The 23,272-nt window shown below is 37.7% G+C and overlaps 1 protein-coding gene across 14 annotated transcripts in view; it reads right to left on the reverse strand.

The window, feature by feature from the left end:
- Window positions 1-23,272, reverse strand: part of NRXN1 (neurexin 1) — a 1,901,072-nt gene that overhangs the window by 913,443 nt on the left and 964,357 nt on the right. The window lies entirely within an intron of this gene.

The following is a 23,272-nucleotide window of genomic DNA, read 5'->3' on the forward strand; positions in this document are numbered from 1 at the left end:
CAGGAGGCAGGAGACCCTTATCTGGCCAGGTATGAGGTCCAAGAGATGGCCACACAGTGCACCAATAGTACCTATCTATTATTCTTCACTACATGCTTTTCCTCCTATGTCTGCCATGGGAAATGCATGTCAGCAGATGCCAACTGCATTCAATCATGTCAGTAAGCTGACATGATTGATTGAGGTTCAGTAACCTGAAGGTTGGGGGCAACACAAAATGGCATTGTTGGCATTATGTGGGCTCCGAGCTTCAGGTTGCACGCCCCTGCTCTAAAGGATATGCTGTATGTGAATATGTCTATGCTCATATGTTCTGATTAAGATCTGACTTTGCGATAGATTTTACTATGCCCCAAGTTCATTTCTTTGCATTTTAACAGCTCAGGGCGAAGCTAAGACTGGCCAACACACTATGCTAATTATGCTCTACGTCTATGTTGCAAGTGTTAATGCAAAAAATAGATTTTAATTATTATATATCAAGACAGCATAATTAGCCATTTCTGTTTTAAGTGGTTAACATGAAAAGTGAGTTTTTGATAGCCTCAAGTCATTCCTGTTCAGATCAGTCAAGCTTGACATTTACTACAGTTGCTCTGCAAGAGGCTCTAGTACAGTTTTAAGGAAACACGCTGTATACACTAATCTGTCTTAACAATAAAACCACCTTTCTTATATTATTAAACACTGTGAAAACACAAGGTCATCAAGGCATGGTCCCTACAAGAACTCTGATAGTTTTGAGGTGAAGGCCTCATGGATCAGAATTGTTTTTCCAGCACACACCACAGATTCTTGATCAGAACGAAATCTTGGGAATTTGAAGGCCAAGTCAACACTGTCAACAATTTATCATGTTCTGCAAATCATTCCTGAACAGTTTTCGTAGTTTGGCAGGTGCATTTTTTATTGATAGAGGCCACTGCTATTAGGAGACATTGCTGCCATGAAAATTAGGACATAAGGGTTTTTTTTTTATCAGAACACCCTCAAGCAATTACTTCCCCAGGTAAGCAACTCACAAGTCATCCACATGATTTAAAAGAAAATATGATTCATTCCAGGCCAGCTTCTTCCATGTTTCAGTTCTGGGGTTCACATGTCAATTATAGACATTTATCAGTCATGGACAGGGGTCAGTGTGGACCAGTTGGAATCTACAGTGAGGAGCAAAAGGGCAACAATATTTTGAACTTTTGACTTTCAGGCTCCATATCTCACCTTTGAACGTGAGACTACCATCATTTGATAGACAATCATCTTGGCTATCTCTTACATAAATTTGACTTGCAGCTATTTAGCATATGATTAGCTATGCAGATTCTGGTCATGTCACTGCATTGTTACTGTTTTGCTAATCAAAATCAAAGTTTTTCCCTTATTTCTTCCAAACCCATTTTCACCCATCAGAGCCTAGTCTATTGACTTTTGTCTCATTGCTTCAAATCCCCCGTTTCTAATCTTCTACTGTCCACTTTTTGTACTTTTTTGCAAACTTGAGCCAACACTTTTTATGAAGAATTTGAAGTCGAGGATTCTTCGCCTTTTCTTGGTCCACCTTGTCAGACTTCTGTAACGTTCTTCGCATGGTGCTTGCATGGACGTCTGTGATCTCATTATTACGAAGTATACCAGCCACCTTCACTGCCGTGTTTGTCGCGCCAGAGCTGATAGACCTTGTGATGAGCCGACTTGTTGACTCCGATATTTTGCCCGGACGTCCACCTCTTGGCTTTTGAATGGATGGACAGAATTCATTTCGTATTCTTCCACCTGTTATGGCACTCACATAGATAAGAAGCATTTGCCGATATGTGCATAGAACCATAGGTTAAAATGGGTACATGTGCTATCTGTGAAAATATTGGCTACAACATGGATGTCTGAATGAGGCCTTACACAATATTGTGCCCTATTTGCTGCTGTATCTAAACATACAGCTGTGACAGGTCTTCACTACTGAAAATATGACAGTAGTCCATATCAATCGATTAGTGAATCGGAGATTGGAAACTTATCTTATCCTTTCAAAAGAGGTTCTGCTGCAGCTGAAAAATGTACTTTGTAGAATGATGTATTTCTTAAGTAAGCAACCAACCATTAATGCAAATAGGGTAACACTCCCTTCAGAATGAGGTAACAATATACAGCAGAAGGATCTCTATTTCCAACCAATAAAATATAGCTTTTATTTTATAATTATTAAAATATTTCTACTATCATAAAATAACTTGAGCTCAATACATGCAACAGATAATCACACAAAATATAATTACTCCCTGTTAGAACCCTCCTGTTAGTTTTTTCTATTTTGTGGTCACGTGACCTGCTGCCTATTTATTCCAGCTCCGCCCTTCTGGCTTTGCTGGACTTCAGTGTTTCTTTGACTCTTAATCTAGCCAGGTGCTTTGTACCTATCTCTATAGTTTGCTTGGTCCTTGGACCTCTAAGTATTTTTGTCTGTTTGTCTTTTTGCTCCGCTACAACTTCTGCTAGGAGGTGTCCAATTTTGTCCCAGTCCTTAGTACTTTTAGGGACCCCTTCCTTATATCTATAGGTCTGCGTTCAGACTAGCTGAGGACGAAGGTGGGTCTGTTCACAAGGAACAGGTTGCCCGCTGCATCATAGGGAATCAGCTTAGTCCTATTGTAGGGATAGTTTTCCTATCTTTCCTTAGTTCTTGTAGCAGATCATAACACTCCCCTGATGAGACACCATAACTGGGGCAGAAACACGTCGGGAGGGATTTTTTTAGGGGTTATACCACAATATAAGGGTATAAACTTGGGTACTGCCCTTGTAAGAGCAGGAGCTTCGCTGGGCATGATAGGGATTGCAGGGTTAATTTTCGGCTGTGTAACCTGCTTTTTCCGGGTCCAGCAATAGATGGTGCATAAACTACGGGCATCTAGGTGAGACCAAACTTTTCTCTAGATCACTGATATATATCTGAGCACTTTATTATATTTTGTGTGATTATGTGATGTATGTAGTGATGAGCGAGTATGTTCTGTTAACCCTTTCGGCGAGCATGCTCCGGTGCTCGCTGAGTATCTTCAGCGTGCTTGTGTGTTATGTTTCAGTCACTCCGTGCTCATGATTTGCGACTGTTTTACAGCTTTAATACATGTGAGGAATGCCTGTTTCTTAGGCATTCCTCACATGTATTAAATATGTCAAACAGTCGCAAATCAAGAGCACAGGCTGACTGAAACATAGCACCCTGAGTACGCTGAAGATACTCAGAAAACACCCAAGCATGCTCGTAAATCACGAGTAACGAGCATGATCGCTCATCACTAGTTGTATGTCTTGAGCTCAGGTTCTATTACAATAGTAGAAATATTTGAATAATAATCAAATAAAAGCTATATTTTATTGGTTGTAAATTATGCATTTCTACTTAAATTGTAATGATTATTTTGTTCTTTTCAATGACATGTGAAGTTGAGCAAAAAGATTTGCAGGACCCTGGTCCAGCAGCCATGACAGTAGTCTGTGGTTGCCAGATCAGGACACTGCAAACCTCCTATGTGGCTCATATTTTGATTAGTAGGCCACTGCGACATCATGCATGAATCGAACCACATTGCAATGATGTTGCGAACCTTACTAACAAAACAGAGGTGATACTGGTAGGATGAGGTCTGCAGTGCTCTGGTCCTATGCGCACATACTACCAATATTGCCACTGGTCCAACTCTAGTGACATGTATCATTGCACCCGGCCTACAGCCTCATGCTTTAGGTTTCTTCCTCATGCTTGGTAATTACCAACAGGACATTTACGGCATAACCACAGGATGCAGGTCGGCAATATTTGAAGCTTGTATACAAATGAAGAGACTATTGGACACGCACAATAACCTCTCCATTCCCAGCTGCGAGAAACAGGATCTGTTCTCAAGACAGATGCGAGCCTCAGTGGTGGGAACCAAATCTATTGGACAGTATCTCCAGTGGATATCCCATAAAAGTCCCAGATGTCGAAGAAAATTTTGGTGACATAATAGTCTTGCATTATATTATGTTGCATATTTTATATGTGTTTTTTCACATTGTAACAAGGAGAGGAAGATGAACACATTATGTCATACATATATATATATCAAATGCTGCATCCTCTGTGCTATTTGAGTATACAGGTTTATCTTAGGTCGCCTCCGATATTCACGTTGCGCAACTCACTGGTAAGTTTTACTGTATCTGTAGGTTGTTTGTGCTCTTGGTATTTCTGTTTGCTTCGCTTTATTTTAGTGATCCTGCAATGTACGGTCAGACATTTAAAAACACACAGAAATGATCAAATCCTATTCTGGTTGACAAAAAACGAATCAAGGCTACGACTTTGCCCTTATCAGCGGCCTATTTACTATGAATGGCTTCTGATTGCAACGTTAGAACGAGGGATAGGTGACATCAGAAGAGAACAATGAAATTTTAGCACAGGCCATCAACCTCAGTAACGTCTGACAACCATAAACAGGTAATTGAAAGATAAACATTTACTTTGCAATCATCGGGATAAATTGGTTTTATGTGTTTGCTACACCGGGTGATAATTACACAATCATACAACGCAGCGTAGCAGTAAAAATATATTGGACATTTATTTCCAATAATCCTCATGAACGCACAAATATCTGTAAAATGCACTGAGCTTGTGTTTTCTTGTTATAGGACACGGAATATCAAGGGCTCAATAAACTATTACGGTGATTTCAGGCTTATTTGTATTACTTTTAATAAACAGGAAAATAAGTTTATATTGCGTTTATGGGAAAAGGAGCTAAATATCACATTCGGTGAGCAGCATGACTGACAACATGTACAGAAAATTGTATTGTCAAAGACATCGGTGGCGTATTACTTGGGGGTGCGACTGAATATTCGATTGGGTTGAAGGTCCTAGAATTGTAGCAAACACAAGTATTTCATTACTTTTCAACTTTTATTATAAGGAAAAAGGGGATGTCTGATAAATGAAACTCTTTGTAAAAGTCCTATTAAAGACATTTGAAAAGAGTCCCTCATTCATTGTCTCTATCATTGATCCAGAGAAAAGATCAACTACAAAAAAGTGGCTCTAAGCTTTGGAGTCTTTTTAAGAGAATCTATCAACAGAATTTTGTTATGTAAACTGATAGCAGAATGATGTAGGGGCATAGACCCTTATTCCAGTGATCTGTTACTTACTGGGCTGCTTGCTGTACTTTCAATAAAATCAATGTTTTATAATCAGGAGATTATCACTAGAGGACTAGTTGTCTCGTGCCACCTAGTCCTCCTGCTCTGTGTAACCTCACCCCCACCACTGATTGGCAGCTTTCTGCCTATTCACTGTACACACAGAAAGCTGCCAATCAGTGGTGTGGGCAGGGTTATAGACAGCTCTGCATTCAGAGAACTGCTGGATATGCAAAAGAGAAAACAGTGATTTTATTAAAACTTTTATCAATCTCTGTAAACCATAAGGGATTGTCACCAACCCATTTCATCTCCTAATTATGGGAAAACAATACTAATAATAAAATGCAAATGATAATTTACTATATATTAAATTAGTTTTGCCATTTAAAATCTATACACTTGAAAATATATAAAATAATTAGATAACGAGTTAAATGGGTTGTTAGGAACTCTAAAATAAATTGGCTCTTTGGATAATACTAATATTAGATAATTAGGAATTCATCCGTTCCCTTTACTGTTTACCTGGCACAGCAGCACCTATTATTGCACTCAGTACCATTCACTTGAATACAATAAAGTTATAGTAAACTACTAAACTACGAATTTGCGCCTCACAAGAAATAATGGCACTATGTCCCTTTTTATCACTTGCAGTGATGATCAGGGTCAGTATTGATGGCCTATCCGAGGCATACGACATCAGTCTAAAAAAATAAATAACTCCTCTAAAGTTTTATTGAAGGGTAGGGTAAATAATACATCTGAATTTTTAGTTGTTCTTTGGTGCCCACATGGCCAAAATAGTTAGTGTTGGACCCAGAACATAAGTATAGAGGTTGTATTCTCACCTGAGCTCTGGAGTCTATGGTGGCCCAAAAGGTCCTTTGGCTACACATGAGTAGATCAGGCATAAATGGAATTTTCCTGTTCGTGCTTCATTTCCCAGTAAATTCGATTTGCGGAAAAGTACTTTTTCATGGATTTGATATCCCATAATACACTCTGGGGTCTCTCCAGATGCCAGTGCACAAAGCGTAATACGTATAATATAAAAAAATCATTATACTCACCCTTCGCTCACCTCTCCAGCCCCTCTGCTACTCACCGACACCTGTCCGGTCATTACCCCATCTTCTAATCCACCACTCATATCTGAATCTTTGATCCTTTCACATTGTGACAGACTTTATGGTGTCAAGGCTCCTGGAAAGGGTTTAGTGTAAGCGTACAGGAGGTCAATGGCCTCATGAAGTCCCACCATGTGCTCTGATTTTCCATGTTTAGAACTCACCTGGGCACAATAATGCCCAGAAGCCCAGCACAATGCGAGACGCCTGAAGATTCCATCGCGAGCGACTAGAGATAAGAAGATGTGGCGAGGACTGGACAGCTGGCAGTGAGTAACGAAGGGGCCGGAGAGGTGAGTGAAGATATGAGTATAACAATTTTTGTCTATGTTTTGATGGCCCATTATAATTTAGAAAAGTGGCAGCTTGATTCCATGCAAAGGCAATTTACAAGAAAATCAGCATTTTGGCAAATTTAGAATATAGATTTTTGGAACATACAAATTAGAATTTAATTCAACTCAAATTTATTCGCTCAACTCTACTTGTGTCGCATATGTGAAGATTAATATTATTAAAGACATGTGATGATAAGGGATTTTACATTGAGGTCCACAAGCTCCAAATTACGCCCTATTTGGACCGATGCTGATCGAAGAGATATGCCATGAATGTCCATCCAACGTAAGATGACCTCTTCCAATCTACTTATCACATTGACTAGTCACTAGGGTGTCTTAGTAAATTAGCGAACTCCTATCTGTAGATGCACTTGTTCATCTTGGGAAAAAACTATCAAGAAACAAGATTACAATACGACATGTTACATATTCTTTTACGAAGATGTACAATACAAAGTTATATTGTGGTACCGTGTTAGCCAGAAAAAATCGATTTAAAAACTTTTATGCCCAAAAATGACAAAAGTATTCTCAGAGTGATACCTTTAATGGTTAAAGAGAAAATATATATATATTTTATATCTTATCTTTATATCTATTTTATATAATTTGTAATATTGCCTGAAGAAGGAGTCTCTGTGCTCTGAAAGCTTTTATATTTTTTTTTTTTTCTGGTTAACTAATAAAGGTATCACTCCGAGAATAATTTTGTCATTTTTGGGCATAAAAGTATTGTTCTTACTAGCAAATATATAAATAGGGAACTCACTCAGCCCATTGGGGGGAGAGAAATTCCGCACATCTAGTTCCAGGTATTTTTTGCATTGAAGATAGGAATATTAATTATTTACAATCGATTGCATGTTCAAATATTAGTGTGCGAAAAGGGGACAAATTCCCATTGTACTCAATGCAGAAACTGCTGGCAGTAGAAAATCTCACTGTATTTTCATTTTGCTTTTTTGCTAAGAACCCTTTTTTTCCTATATATTTAATGATGATGTGCCATTTCATGACCTACTCATTTCTATGTCCCAGCTTTCCCCCCAGGCAACATATCCAATTTCACTGTATATTTCTCCTGCTGAGTTTAAAGTCACTATTTATTATTTAATCAAATTTCCTATCTCGCTCACCGCAAGGGTAAGAAAAGGTATTTATTGATATTATCCTAAACCGGGTTTTGCATTATATGCACCCAGGCTCAGAACTACACATCCTCACGTCTATTAGTCTATTTAAAATAAATATATAACATCATCCTTCATTCTTTGGCCGCTTTCTTCTATTCATATCAGCTGAATGCAGGTCTGTGAACAGCAAGATTTATATATTTTTTTTTTCCCGATCCCATTCGCTTCTGACACTTTATCTATAAGATGAGAAATAACTTTGTATGTTTGACGTGTTACATAGTAAAATGCCTTTAAAGCCGCTTATCGACTTGAAGGCATGAGTATTTTATCAGAGTTTCTTTCTTTTTCTTTTTTTTTTAATTATTTTATTGTTTTAACGCTTTTTTTGAGTTATTTTCTATGGTAAATTAGATGTTTTTCAGTGATTTCTAAATGTTCTTGTGTCTGGGACGTTAAACAGAGCATAAAGAATGAATGTTATTAATCAGAAGAACCTCCTGGGCTGAAAACACCCAAGTACTTGTAACTCAACAAGTTAGCTGCAAAAGAATATTGGTTTCGAAATAAAAATGTATGAAACATTTTTGATTACATTTTTTTTTGAATTTTGTAATACAATTGCTTAAAAGGAACATGTTATCAGAAGATGACTTATTCTTTAAATCAATTTTTACGTTAAATCCATTCTTAATTAGATTTGATATTGTCCTTTTGCAATTTTCCATATCATTATCTATCTTTAAGAAAAAATAAATCTTGCTATTCTTACATTGCCACTAAGTCTAACACTAGGCTCATACTACCGATTCTGTACAGAAGACTTTTAAAGGGAATTTGTCAGAAGGTTTTTGCTATATAATTGAAGAGCAGCATAATATAGGGCAAGAAAGCCTGATTCCAGGGATGTATCACTTACTGGGCTGCTTGGTGTTCTTTTGATATAATCCCTGTTTTCTCTGCTGTAGATGTAGCAGTCAGAATGCTGAGCTGTGTATAACCCCGCCCACAACACTGATTGGCAGCTTCCTGTGTGACTAGTCAGCAAGCTACCAATCTGTGGAGAGGGTGGGGTTACATAGATTAGCCTGACTGTCTGGCACGTGAGATGTAGTCCCACAGTGTTAATCTTCTGCTGATAAAATACTGATTGCATTGGAACTACAACACACAGACTAATAAGTGACACATCCCTGTAATCAGGCTCTTGTGACCTATATTATGCTACTCTCAGATTAAATAGCAAAACTTGCTGACAAATTCCCTTTAAGCAGTCGTTATCTTCATCTTCATAAACAGGGTTGAAATGACGGAAAAGACAGCTGATAACACATGATCCACCCACTATTTAAATTAGGTGATGTTAAACCTCACCTTCTCCTCCTCCCTTCACAATGACCTTTAATCAGAATATGTTTAGAAAGCTTTCTGAAAGTTAGAGCCGATCTATTGCTGCATACGTCCATGTTGCTGGTCCCCAGAACGGGAAATAAAAGCCCAATATTAGGCCTAGTGGTCATTGTGAAAATTGCAAGATTTCAGATTTTTTTATTGAATATAGAGGTGACATAGAAGATAAAAGGCAATTTAAAAAAAAAATACATTATACATAAAAACTGTTATAAATAATAAGTTATTTTTTATCACACATTCTTATTAAAGATGACATAATAATGACCTTTTTTTATTAAAGACCAAAATGTTGAGATCCAACTGATTCTGTAGAGGTGGAGAATAATCCATTTTATTCACTGTGACCATAAGACCCAAAAAATAATTCAACATATGTTTACAAAATATGACTTTTATTTTCTATATGACTTGGATTATAGTGAATACTAATATATTCCACCTTACACAAAAGCCAATGATGCAAACCTGCAAGTCTGAAATGAAATATTTCTTCCTGCTCACTTTTCAGCTTTGCTGTGTAGAATAGGAGAGAGTCAGCAGGGGCATCTCATTTTTATTAATGAATGAAAAACTTATTGACAGATGACACTTGTATGGTACTGGTAGTAGAATTGTGTAGGTAAAGCAGGATAGCAACACTATAGACACAGATAAGTCTGTACATCTCCCTGCCAATGACTCTGTGGGAGTAGGCTGTATTTAATATATTTTCCAATGAAAAAATACGCCTATGGACATTTTTATGTCCATTAACTCCCACTCATTGAAAGCCATAAAGCATAGACCCTCATGTACCATCTACATAAAAATATGAAGAATGTATGAGCCACCAGTTCTACAATATTTAGGTGCAGATATGGAACATTTTATTTTGGGCAAAATAACATCTGAAAAATATATTTTGTATAATAAAAGTATATCAATAGCTCAACCACTAATGACTTGTGGAATTCAACTTATGCATTACAGCTTTTTCTATATCATCATTTACCATAGTCTTTAAATAAGTACCATAGCCCATTTATGCCAGACAAACATGAGCAATACTTTGATCATTAAAATGCATTATCATTGTATGATTCATAGTAACATTCAATATCCAGATACAAAAAAATAGAATGTGTCAATTTTATTAAATCAAACAATGTAGGAAATGTGGACTGTGAAATTATTTTTCGAATATAGAATGTGGAAAAGTCAATTCTTGAAAATTATGACAATTATTTACTGTTTTAATTAAATATAACATTCATGTTAATTTACCAACTATAAAGAAATCTAAAATGTACCTTTCATGTCGCCACAGGTCAGATTATCTAGTTTTATTATTGCACCAATTATCCATTTCATGTAATCCTATCAATGGTAATATTTCATATTGAACTAATTACAGAATATGGTACAATGAGAGACAATGAAGGTCTTGTGAAGGACCCATCTAAAATTATTAGACACATTTATCATTTTTTTTGTTTTTTGTTTTCTTTTCACATATATGTACTTGTTTGTTTTTAGGTGCCGAAGGAAAAAGACAACTGATAATTTTTGTGAAGCCCAAGCAGTAACCCATTGAATTTAATGTTAACAAAAGGTAAGCTGTTAGAGATGAGCAGTTCTATTCTTACTGCCCTGGTCTGACATCTAGTCTGGTCCCCAACGGCAGGCGGTGTTCACTTCTGCACCCAATATCCTCAGCCCGGCATCCAGGGTGCGTCAGGTGCTTACTAGACCTCTAGAAATCAAAACATGCATCGACATCAGAATGTTCAGGGGACAAGGAAGTGCCAGAGGTGCCAAGGATGTTGAGTAAGAATACTGGTCACAGACATTAAAGGGATTGTCTGGGTCTTTAAAACTGATGGCCTATCCTTAGGATAGTTCATCAATGTCTAATCAGTCAGGGAGCAACATCCAGCACCCCCACCGATCAACTGAACCCACTGTCGGCGGTAGCCACAACTGCTTAGTTGCCGAGCAGAACAACTACATCTACGGAATTGTAGCCACGGCCAGATACTGTGCATCCTCCACTGTGCAGCTCCGTAACTGAGCAGTTCTGGCCGACATTGGGAACTGCTGATCGAAAGGGGTGCCATGTGTCACACCTCCACCGATCAAACATTGATGACCTACAGTACAGACCAAAAGTTTGGACACACCTTCTCATTTAAAGATGTTTCTGTATTTTCATGACTATGAAAATTGTACATTCACACTGAAGGCATCAAAACTATGAATTAAAACATGTGGATTTATATGCGTAACAAAAAAGTGTGAAACAACTGAAAATATGTCTTATATTCTAGGTTCTTCAAAGTAGCCACCTTTTGCTTTGATGAGTGCTTTGCACACTCTTGGCATTCTCTTGATCAGCTTCAAGAGGTAGTCACCGGAAATGGTCTTCCAACAATCTTCAAGGAGTTCCCAGAAATGCTTAGCACTTGTTGGCCCTTTTGCCTTCACTCTGCGGTCCAGCTCACCCCAAACCACCTCGATTGGGTTCAGGTCTGTTGACTGTTGCGGCCAGGTCATCTGGCGAGGCACCCCATCACTCTCCTTCTTGGTCAAATAGCCCTTACACAGACTGGAGGTGTGTTTGGGGTCATTGTCCTTCTGAAAAATAAATGATGGTCCAACTAAACGCAAAGCGGATGGAATAGCATGCCGCTGCAAGATGCTGTGGTAGCCATGCTGGTTCAGAATGCCTTCAATTTTGAAGAAATCCCCAACAGTGTCACCAGCAAAGCACCCCCACACCATCACACCCCCTCCTCCATGCTTCACGGTGGGAACCAGGCATGTAGAGTCCATCCGTTCACCTTTTCTGCATCGCACAAAGACACGGTGGTTGGAACCAAAGATCACAAATTTGGACTCATCAGATCAAAGCACAGATTTCCACTGGTCTAATGTCCATTCCTTGTGTTCTTTAGCACAAACAAGTCTCTTCTGCTTGTTGCCTGTCCTTAGCAGTGGTTTCCTAGCAGCTATTTTACCATGAAGGCCTGCTGCACAAAGTCTCCTCTTAACAGTTGTTGAAGAGTTGTGTCTGCTGCTAGATCTCTGTGTGGCATTGACCTGGTCTCTAATCTGAGCTGCTGTTAACCTGCGATTTCTGAGGCTGGTGACTCAGATAAACTTATCCTCAGAAGCAGAGGTGACTCTTGGTCTTCCTTTCCTGGGGAAGTCCTCATGTGAGACAGTTTCTTTATAGCGCTTGATGGTTTTTGCAACTGCACTTGGGGACACTTTCAAAGTTTTCCCAATTTTTCGGACTGACTGACCTTCATTTTTTAAAGTAATGATGGCCACTCGTTTTTCTTTATTTAGCTGCTTTTTTCTTTCCATAATACAAATTCTAACAGTCTATTCAGTAGGACTATCAGCTGTGTATACACCTGACTTCTGCACAACACAACTGATGGACCCAACCCCATTTATAAGGCAAGAAATCCCACTTATTAAACCTGACAGGGCACACCTGTGAAGTGAAAATCATTTCTGGTGACTACCTCTTGAAGCTCATCAAGAGAATGCCAAGAGTGTGCAAAGCAGTCATCAAAGCAAAAGGTGGCTACTTTGAATAACCTAGAATATAAGACATATTTTCAGTTGATTCACACTTTTTTGTTAAGTATATAATTTCACATGTGTTAATTCATAGTTTTGATGCCATCAGTGTGAATGTACAATTTTCATAGTCAGGAAAATACAGAAAAATCTTTAAATGAGAAGGTGTGTCCAAACTTTTTGTCTGTACTGTATCTCTTCACACACACACCCAGTGATGATCACCTGATTCTCAGGGTGTCCTTTCTTGTATGTCTCCTACTAACAACTCCCTAGAAAAACAGGAACTGACACACAGGGCCGCAATCCTCTTCCCCAACTATGGGCTGGCCCTACAGTTAACCCTGTGACGCCTGACTAGCAGGAACTGCAGTCTCCAGGAGGATAACACATATAATTAGTACATTTTCATACATTTAAAATAACAGGGGTTTCCAGAGGGGTGCAACGTCATCCTCTCCTCCCCTACACTAAGAATAGGCCATGTTAAAGTCCCAGTCAACCTCTTTAAGACCGGTTGCCATAGAGGAGCGGACTGAATACTGGACAAGGACAGTGTGAATAGAATTGCTCATCTTTAAAAGTATGTTTTTTACTAATTAGAGAACTGTTGTAAAAAAGTTAAACGTTAACAGGCTAAATCATCTGAAAAAAGAAATTCCAGTGAGATTTGTATTTTTTTTTTCCTTTAGTTAAAGGGTTTTTTCAGTGTTTTCTTTAAGTTTCAGAGGATTCTGACAGATGAAAGAAAGAAAGAAAGCCATACGTAGTGCTGGAATCTGCCCCCACTTCAGTTTCACCAGACATGGAATGATGCCTTCCCAACCACCAATGACCTGAACGCTTAGGCCACTGATTCCTTATTGACTGCAGGTCAGGACTTCATCAATTCTGGTCCAACATAATCCATTGGAACGACAGCTTTAGAGAGGGCTGGTGAATTCAAGTGATAAGTATGGCTTGTTTCTTTCTTTAATAATGATCCGTACCCTCTGGGAGCTTAAAAAAAACAGAAACCCTTCTAATTATGGTTAATAGTACAATTACATTTTTTTTTCAAGATGTATCGCTACCTTAAGTTATTACTGATTAGTTTGTCACAAAAAAAACCTTTGACCAGAAGCAAACATAAATTGATAATAATGACATTCTTTATGGCTTTAACGCCCTGTGAGTAATTATTTCTCCATGTTTTATGTATTCAAATGTGTTAGTTTTTTAACATTCAATATATTGTTTAAAATGTAAAAAATGTTTAGGATCCTGTTATTAAAGTCATACACTGTAATCAGCATTTGACCAATTATTCTTACAAAATTCAAAGTAGCCATTCAGCAATTATAAATCAGTTTTAAAAGTGAACATTGACTCCTATCAACAATACAACATTTTACATTTATAATACTAAACCAGATAATGTATTATTTTAATTTTGCAATGATTATAAAATATATTGTGAAAATCATATTAAAACCATATAATTATATTTCCTGTTGCTAGTAGCCTTAGGCCTTTAGAAAAAGGATAATAAAATACATAATATATTCCTCCTAACTTGTCTAACCCTAATTTAGGTCTAAATTATCAAAGAATGACTAATATTTTCAATAAAAAATGTGAATGGGCCAAAAATTTGTGCTAAAAATCTTCTAATGAGTAATACATACAAAACAAATAATGAAAAGCTTGAATTAAAGTCATTATTTTCCATTTAGATTATTAGCACTGAATTGTAATGATTGCTCTCCTTGATTATCCAGTACTTACATATAAGCTAAATATAAAACGCTATATTTATTTATGATGTGTAGTGCCAAGAAGTAATAACTAGGTACTTGTAGGCAAAATGTAATTATATAACAAACTTGCATTAAAAGTTTAACTTTTATATTTCAAAGAGGAAAATGGTTTAAAGGGTTGTCCAGTATAGCTCAGTTCTGCATTGGGAAATGAGAAGTTTCGATCACATTGTGTCCCCACATACCTGCCGGGATGTGTGTATGATTAGCAAGTAAAATGCAAAAGTCAATGACCTGCCACATTTTTATTATTAAAGAGGCAATAAAAGCTTAAAGGGTTTGTCCAAGACTTTTATATTGATGGCCTATCCTTAGGATAGGTCATCAATAACTGATAGGCAGCAGTGCTAGGTTTCACACCAATACCAATCAGCTGTTCCCGATGACGGCGGCATTCCGATATGCTGATTTGTGCAGTTCCATCAACTGCATAGTGGCCTTGGCCTGGTACTGCACATCTGACCCTATTGATTAAAATATGTGGTGGATCTGCAATACCCAGTCTTGGCCAATATTCCGTTGACAGAGCTGTGCTGCTTCACAACTCAGCCACCGGCACCAGGAACAGCTGATCGGTGAGGGTTCTGGGTGTCGCACCTCAACTGATCTGATATTTATGATCCCAATATAAAAGTCCTAGACAACAAGCCCTTTAAACTTTAGCTAAACTTTAGTTAAAGCATTTGTCCGGTGTCATTCCCTTTAGAGTCGAAAGGTGAACGCAGCTGTTGATATTGCGTCAATATATACCTGCCAGGACTAAGCAAGTAGAACTTGTGTGTCCTATTCTAATGAAGGGGACATCATCAGCACCTCTGACCTCCCAATGTAGAAGAGAGCAGAGCTAAAAAACCCTGTTTAACTATAAGACTAGATGGCTTGAAACTCTAGGAATTAAAAAAAAAAAGTGCACAAACGAAAAAAATCGAATAAAAAAATTCTCAATTCGCAATTTCTACAATATTATTTTTGAAGCAAGACTAAAATTTTATTAATGATATTATTAAAAAAAATTAATGATGGCGCAAAATATTTAAAATAATACCATTTTCTAACCAAATTGAAGATATTTGTGGAGAATGATAATTTATAATATTAAAACATCAACGTAATGCATTTGCTTTATCATGCTGATACTGTTTCATAATTACATATATACTAAAAACACAATATTTTAGTTTTTATTTCATTACTTACAAAAACCGACCTTACCATTACTTTACTTACCATTATGGCAAGTCACATTTATCCACTTAATAAGATATTCTAAAGCAATTAGCCAATCTGTTAGGAAATGGAAGACTAAACTCTTGTATGAACATCGCTTCAAGTAAAATAAGACCAGACAACAACCTCAAAGAAAATTATTTTGACACCAAAAGCCACTCATAATAAATGTCTTTAAAAAAGAGGGGAAAAAAAAGTCACCCGAGTCACACTACTGCTGAAATTGCCCAACAATCTAGAAATTAGAGGAGATATTAATCTAACTGAACACATGTAGATATGAGATAAAGATTTGGGTGTACTTTAATACCAAAATATTATCAACTATCATTATAATTCATTCTCCTTTCATAAACATATCCAATATCAAATAATTAAAATGTAATAATTATACTCAGCCTATGTTTACTTTTGCAATTGTGTCCATGTTCTTTTGATATAGAATTTGAAAATAAATAAAATAAACAAAGAAAGAAAGTGCAATCTAACAAAAACAAACTATATATGCCAATTTGGATCCATTCAATCAGAACTTGCATCAAACTCATTTACTGTGCTACATCCGGTGCTGTAGGTACTATGTAAGACTAGATTCACATTTTTACAGTGCTCATCTATATCAGTGTTTTTGTCCGAATTTTCAAAAAACAGTATTCCGACCCCCGACTGAGGAAATCACTTGAATGAAGCCAACATAGTCACCGTCTGGCCTCAATCCTGGTCGTATTTGTCTTTTTAAGACATGCACAATAACACATATGCCAGAAATTACTGTGCATTCTGGCTGAAATCTATATCAGCTCATAACTGGTGTGGATTTCATTTTCTTACATGTGGACAATCCAAGAAATGTGGAAACTGTATTAAGAGGTGTACGACACTTAATAAATTCTGCTTACCTTACTCCAGTGGGTCAAGACTGGCATAGAAAATGCAAATCTTGATAAATTCTCTCTTATGTGGTTTGTTGCAAACCTATTGACTTACAGTGTATTGTGGTTTGGCACAGAATCTTAATGCACACAGATGAGTGAATCAATTGTAAAATGAATTGAATTAGCTTTGAATTTCCTCAAAAATGTAGATATCAATGAATCAGAATTTTTGGAGCTTCGATTTCTGCGAATCTAGCAAAATGGAGGCCATTAGGAGATATTAAGAGATGGGAAGTGACTAGTAAAACAATGAAGTTTTATTCTCATGTCTTCCCTGCCCTCTTAATATCTGTCATGACGCCACCGTTAATCTTTGTCTTTCCAAAAGGCTCCTCTTTCTTTTTCTCCTGTCTTACTCTGCTGCAGGCTCTGACTAGTCCCCATCAGTCATGTGGGGAGTGATGCATGTCAATAATGTGTATCGTGTCCTGTGTGACCACATGGGGCACAAGTCATGGATATGCATCGTACTCCAGTGACAGCTAAGGGCCTAGTTAGTGACAGGGTTGCCCATCAGAATCACAGGGCCAAGTAAGACCAGAGAAGAAGAAACAGGAGCCTTTCTGATTATAGGGGTTGTCCACTACTAAGACAACCCCTTCTCAATCTGAATAAATAAAAACATCTATACTTATCTCCTGTGCTGGCGCTGTTCCACTCACTCACTCACATTCCCGGAGCTCACCTGAGATTGTTATGTCACATGAGCCCTGCGGTCAATCAGTGCTGGCGTCACTTTCCCCGCCTTCAGACGTATAAGTAACCAAAAGTAATCCTCTTGATTACTTATATGTCCAAAGGCGGGGACAGTGACGTCTGTGTTGACTGACCTCAGGGCTTATGTGACGTAAAATCTCATGTGAGCCGCAGGAATGTGAGTGTCAACACCGCTGGAATGGCACCAACACAGGTGATAAGTATAGGAATTTTTATTTTAATGGAGGCAAACGTTCTGAGAAGGGGTTGTCCTAGTAGTGGACAACCCCTTTAAGAATGAGGTATACAGTAGCGGGATAGGCTTGCAGAGAACAGAGAAGAATGGATTATAAGAGTTTATAATTTTTTTAACCAATTCCCAGGAGATTTGATCTACAACAAATTTATCTATAGCAAATTTAATTCTCCCCTGAATTCAGCAAATTTGCCTGAACTGAATTTTGGGAGATTCATTCAAATCTACTAATATCGATTTTGAAGCCATAATTCTGTAACAAATATCCAATATGTGAACCCAGGGTTAATTAGCAGGACCCTAAAATTTGATTGGAAATCTGAAGAAAAGCTAATCTTTTTCTAGTTATAAGGCTTTCAATAAATTAATAGGTTGAAGTTATTAGGTTAAATATACATATATTCAACCTAACACTACTAATAAATAAATAAATAAAAAAAAAAATATATATATATATATACAGTACAGACCAAAAGTTTGGACACACCTCCTCATTGAAAGATTTTTCTGTATTTTCGTGACTATGAAAATTGTACATTCACACTGAAGGCATCAAAACTATGAATTAACACATGTGGAATTATATACTTAACAAAAAAGTGTGAAACAACTGAAAATATGTCTTATATTCTAGGTTCTTCAAAGTAGCCACCTTTTGCTTTGATGACTGCTTTGCACACTCTTGGTATTCTCTTGATGAGCTTCAAGAGGTAGTCACGGGAAATGGTTTTCACTTCACAGGTGTGCCCTGTCAGGATTAATAAGTGGGATTTCTTGCCTTATAAATGGGGTTGGGACCATCAGTTGTGTTGTGCAGAAGTCTGGTGGATACACAGCTGATAGTCCTTCTGAATAGATTGTTAGAATTTGTATTATGGCAAGAAAAAAGCAGCTAAGTAAAGAAAAACGAGTGGCCATCATTACTTTAAGAAATGAAGGTCAGTCAGTCCTAAAAATTGGGCAAACTTTGAATGTGTCCCCAAGTGCAGTTGCAAAAACCATCAAGCGCTGCAAAGAAACTGTCTCACATGAGGACCGCTCCAGGAAAGGAAGACCAAGAGTCACCTCTGCTTCTGAGGATAAGTTTATCTGAGTCACCAGCCTCAGAAATCGCAGGTTAACAGCAGCTCAGATTAGAGACCAGGTCAATGCCACACAGAGTTCTAGCAGCAGACACATCTCTTCAACAACTGTTAAGAGGAGACTTTGTGCAGCAGGCCTTCAGGGTAATATAGCTGCTAGGAAACCACTGCTAAGGACAGGCAACAAGCAGAAGAGACTTGCTTGGGCTAAAGAACATAAGGAATGGACATTAGACCAGTGAAAATCTGTGCTTTGGTCTGATGAGTCCAAATTTGAGATCTTTGGTTCCAACCACCGTGTCTTTGTGAGACGCAGAAAAGGTGAGCGGATGGACTCTACATGCCTGGTTCCCACCGTGATGCATGGAGGAGGAGGTGTGATGGTTTGGGGGTGCTTTGCTGGTGACACTGTTGGGGATTTATTTAAAATTGAAGGCATACTGAACCAGCATGGCTACCACAGCATCTTGCAGTGGCATGCTATTCCATCCGGTTTGCGTTTAGTTGGACCATCATTTATTTTTCAACAGGACAATGACCCCAAACACACCTCCAGGCTGTGCAAGAGCTATTTGACCAAGAAGGAGAGTGATGGGGTGCTACGCCAGATGACCTGGCCTCCACAGTCACCAGACCTGAACCCAATCGAGATGCTTTGGGGTGAGCTGGACCGCAGAGAGAAGGCAAAAGGGCCAGCAAGTGCTAAGCATCTCTGGGAACTCCTTCAAGATTGTTGGAAGACCATTTCCGGTGACTACCTCTTGAAGATCATCAAGAGACTGCCAAGAGTGTGCAAAGCAGTCATCAAAGCAAAAGGTGGCTACTTTGAAGAACCTAGAATATAAGACATATTTTCAGTTGTTTCACACTTTTTTGTTAAGTATGTAATTCCACATGTGTTAATTTATAGTTTTGATGCCTTCAGTGTGAATGTACAATTTTCAAAGTCATGAAAATACAGAAAAATCTTTAAATGAGAAGGTGTGTCCAAACTTTTGGTCTGTACTGTATATATATATATATATATATATATATATATATATACACATATACACAGTATCTCACAAAAGGGAGAACACCCCTAGGCAAGAAAAGTGTGTACACCCCTAAGTGAAAATAGGCAAATAGTGCCAAATTTGCCATTTCCCTGCCCTGATATCATGTGACTCATTAGTGTTACAAGGTCTCAGGTGTGAATGGGTAGATCGCGTGTCTTATTAACATCTTTTAGTTGTGTGAAAAAACAGGGTCTGGACAACTTTTTTTCTCCAGACAGAAAAACAAATCTTGGATCCATTATTTTTCATTTTCCATTATCCAAACGAAACTGAATCCATTATTTTTAACATTAAAAGCCATAGGAAATGGATCATAACAGATGGTATCCATTTTGCATTAGTTTTTGCTCTATTTGTAATGGATTTAGTCTTTTATTATACTTGATCTGATACAAATGGATGACAATCGGGCATGTTAACAAAGACTATGGCCCATATTCATCTTTTGCATTTTCTATCACATTCCTTTTTTTTTACTTGTGGGATTAGTTGTCGTTTTTGGTGCCAAATTCTTCAAAATGATGGCATATGTGATTTATGAATTTGTCGCAAAGTCAAAGATTGTCTCTTTTTCTGTCTTGTACTGTTTTTGCACTAAAAGTCAAATGTTTCGTAAAACGGAAAAAACATTGCACCAAAAAAACTCAAAAATACTCCAGGAGGGACTGAAGTGGAGTTGAGCCAAATTTTGCAACTTTTTAAAAAGTTGCAATTTATGAATCAGGCGAAAAACATCTGGAATCGCTAAACTCTGCCCATAAAGTGGAAAAAAAAAACAGGTGAGACTTAAAAAAGACACAAATAGAATAACAAATATGGTGCACAAAACTAGACAAAAATCAGGCACAAAGTCAATGATGAATCTGGGTGTACTTGTAACAAGGATACTCTGTGATATTTTAACTACTCATGAAGAAGGAGTTGCCATGTCACCTAATGTCAATAGTAGTGCCCTATGTTATGTTTCCAGTTTTATTTAAAAAAAAAGGGGTCTTAAAGGGATTAACCAAAGCACATGAATTTGCAAATAGATTGTCATTACAAATGGCATGCCTAAACCCAGCTGCGGTCACATGTCCTCAAGGGTTAATGTTATAGTAAGCAGTAATGCATTGTCAGAGCAATATATAGAAGGGAGCTGCTTCCCCCTGACTATCTGTAAGCATGTCATTATAGAAGGGTCCGGCACACTAACTTCATTAGTCAGTTACAGTCTCTGCTAGAGATGTGTCAACTGGTTCACAGGACTCCGTCCAGCAGCCATGATAGTAGTCTGTGGCCAGTGGAAGGAAGCCCAGTGAACCCTCTCTTACCCGTTGGCATTCCTGGATCCTCTTTTGATTAGCCAGCCTGGCATTAAATAATCATTACGGTGTGTTGCACATGTGATGTTGCAGTTAAGAAGTGGTTCACTGGGCTCCTGCGAATCAATTTGCACCATCTCTAGTCCCTGCACTAGAATAGAACCAATCCATACTGTAAGATGGAAGGGCCGAAAAATAGTAGCAGAGTGAAAAGGATGCCAGGATTTGCAGTCTACAGTGCATGTTGTCTAATGCCAGGAAAACCAGAGGCACCATAGCCTTTCACATTGTATATGTTCAAAAAAATTAACTTTTTCTTTTTTTTGCAAAAGCGATCTTTTTGAGGAAAGTTTTGATTTTCTGCATTTTTGTTTATGACATTGGAGTAACCCTTTACCATTTGTTGTAATAATACATGGTGATTATAATGATGAAATTTGAAAAGTGTAAGACTATTTGAGAATCAGTGGGCAGAGTGAAAACTGCAATGACTGAAGTTTTTTTCTTCTCACTAATTCTGTATGTATGTATGTACTGTAGTATGAGTATGTTAACATCCTCACCTATCACCATCTTCTCCGGGATCCAGTGACGTTCTGCTGCTCTTCTCAGTGACGTCACCGCTCTTCAGACTGTCCAGATCACTCTACGCTCTATGCGTGTGCCGAAAGTCTCTTTTACAATGTAAGTCTCAGGCTCTGACCCTCTATAGGCTTACATTGTAAAAGCTACTTCCAGGTCACATTGAGTGCAATGTGACTCGGAGAGTCTGAAGAGCGGTGACGTTACTAAGTAGAGGAGCAGAACATTGCTGGATCCCGGAGAAGACAGTGATAGGTGAGTGTATTAACACATAATTGGTAGGAGGATAGAATCATAGATTGTTAGAGTTGGAAGGGACCTCCAGGGTCTTCTGAGCCAACCCCCTGCTCAATGCAGGATTCACTACACCATCTCAGACAGGTGTCTGTCCAGCCTCTGTTTGAAGACTTCCATTCAAGGAGAACTCACCACCTCTCGTGGCCGCATGTTCCACTCACTGATCACCCTCACGGTCCAAAAAAATTTTCTAACATCTAATCTAGGAGTAGTAGTCTGTGTTGCTGTGCTTCCACTTGTTCTCAGACTGTGAGCTGAGAAATATGCAGCCTATTTTTTGCACTCAGCTCACAGTCTGAGAACAAGTGGAAGCACAGCAACACAGACTACTACTCCTATTCTCTTACCAATTAATCTCCTAACCTGAGGGTACTGCAGCAGCTGTCATACTTTGATTCCTCAGTTGTGAGTTAGACGATCCCAAAAGGCATTTCCTATACCTCTCACCTAGACCAATTTCTCCACTGGATAAGACCCTATTGGGCTCGGTGTCTCCCCCTCTTTTTAAATTAACGCGCACACACACTATACTATATTCACACATATACGGATTTAGTCAAAAGAAAAATTTTCACGAGAGGCCTCCTTTAAAAAAAATAATACCAAAAATAAGGCATAACATTTTGAATAAGGAAAATGCGCTTTCCTTATTTATTTATTTATTATTTTACATCGATTTTAGTGAAGTTGACAATGGATAACTGTTGAAAGAAAGGCATAATTTCTCCAATCATTCATGAACACAAAACCGATTTCAAGAGTAAACAAAGCCTCAAAAACTTGCTAAGATTACTTGAAAAAAAAATCTCTTTTTTTTGGCTCAGAAAAGTTTAACTGGATTGTTTCCATTAAAAAAGAAATCATAATTCAATGAAAAACAAACCCGTTAGACAATGAACGCAATAATCCTGTTTAATAAAAGCTTTACTTTTTGAGCAATATATTATAATAAGAAGCAAATATTTTATAACTGCTGATTCCATAATTCAGTTATCAGCAGTAATTTTTTAAAAAATATTTTACACTAATTTTGTTTATTTTTTAGGCTTTTTGATTTTGTAAACAGTTTTCTTTGTAATACTTTTTATTGATATTTGCTGATTTTGCTGATTGCTGATTCCACTGGAAAATGTGAAAATCTAGTGCAAAAAAAATGTTGAAAAATGTTCTTGTTAAAAAAATGTAAAAATAAAGTCACAGTCCACATTTCTTGTCTAATCAACTCAAGAACTCAAGGACAAAATATAACTAAATACATC

Source organism: Phyllobates terribilis, unplaced genomic scaffold (assembly GCF_046119375.1).
Source record: "Phyllobates terribilis strain yellow unplaced genomic scaffold, ASM4611937v1 Scaffold_3__8_contigs__length_932513732, whole genome shotgun sequence".
Taxonomy (NCBI): Eukaryota; Metazoa; Chordata; class Amphibia; order Anura; family Dendrobatidae; genus Phyllobates; species Phyllobates terribilis.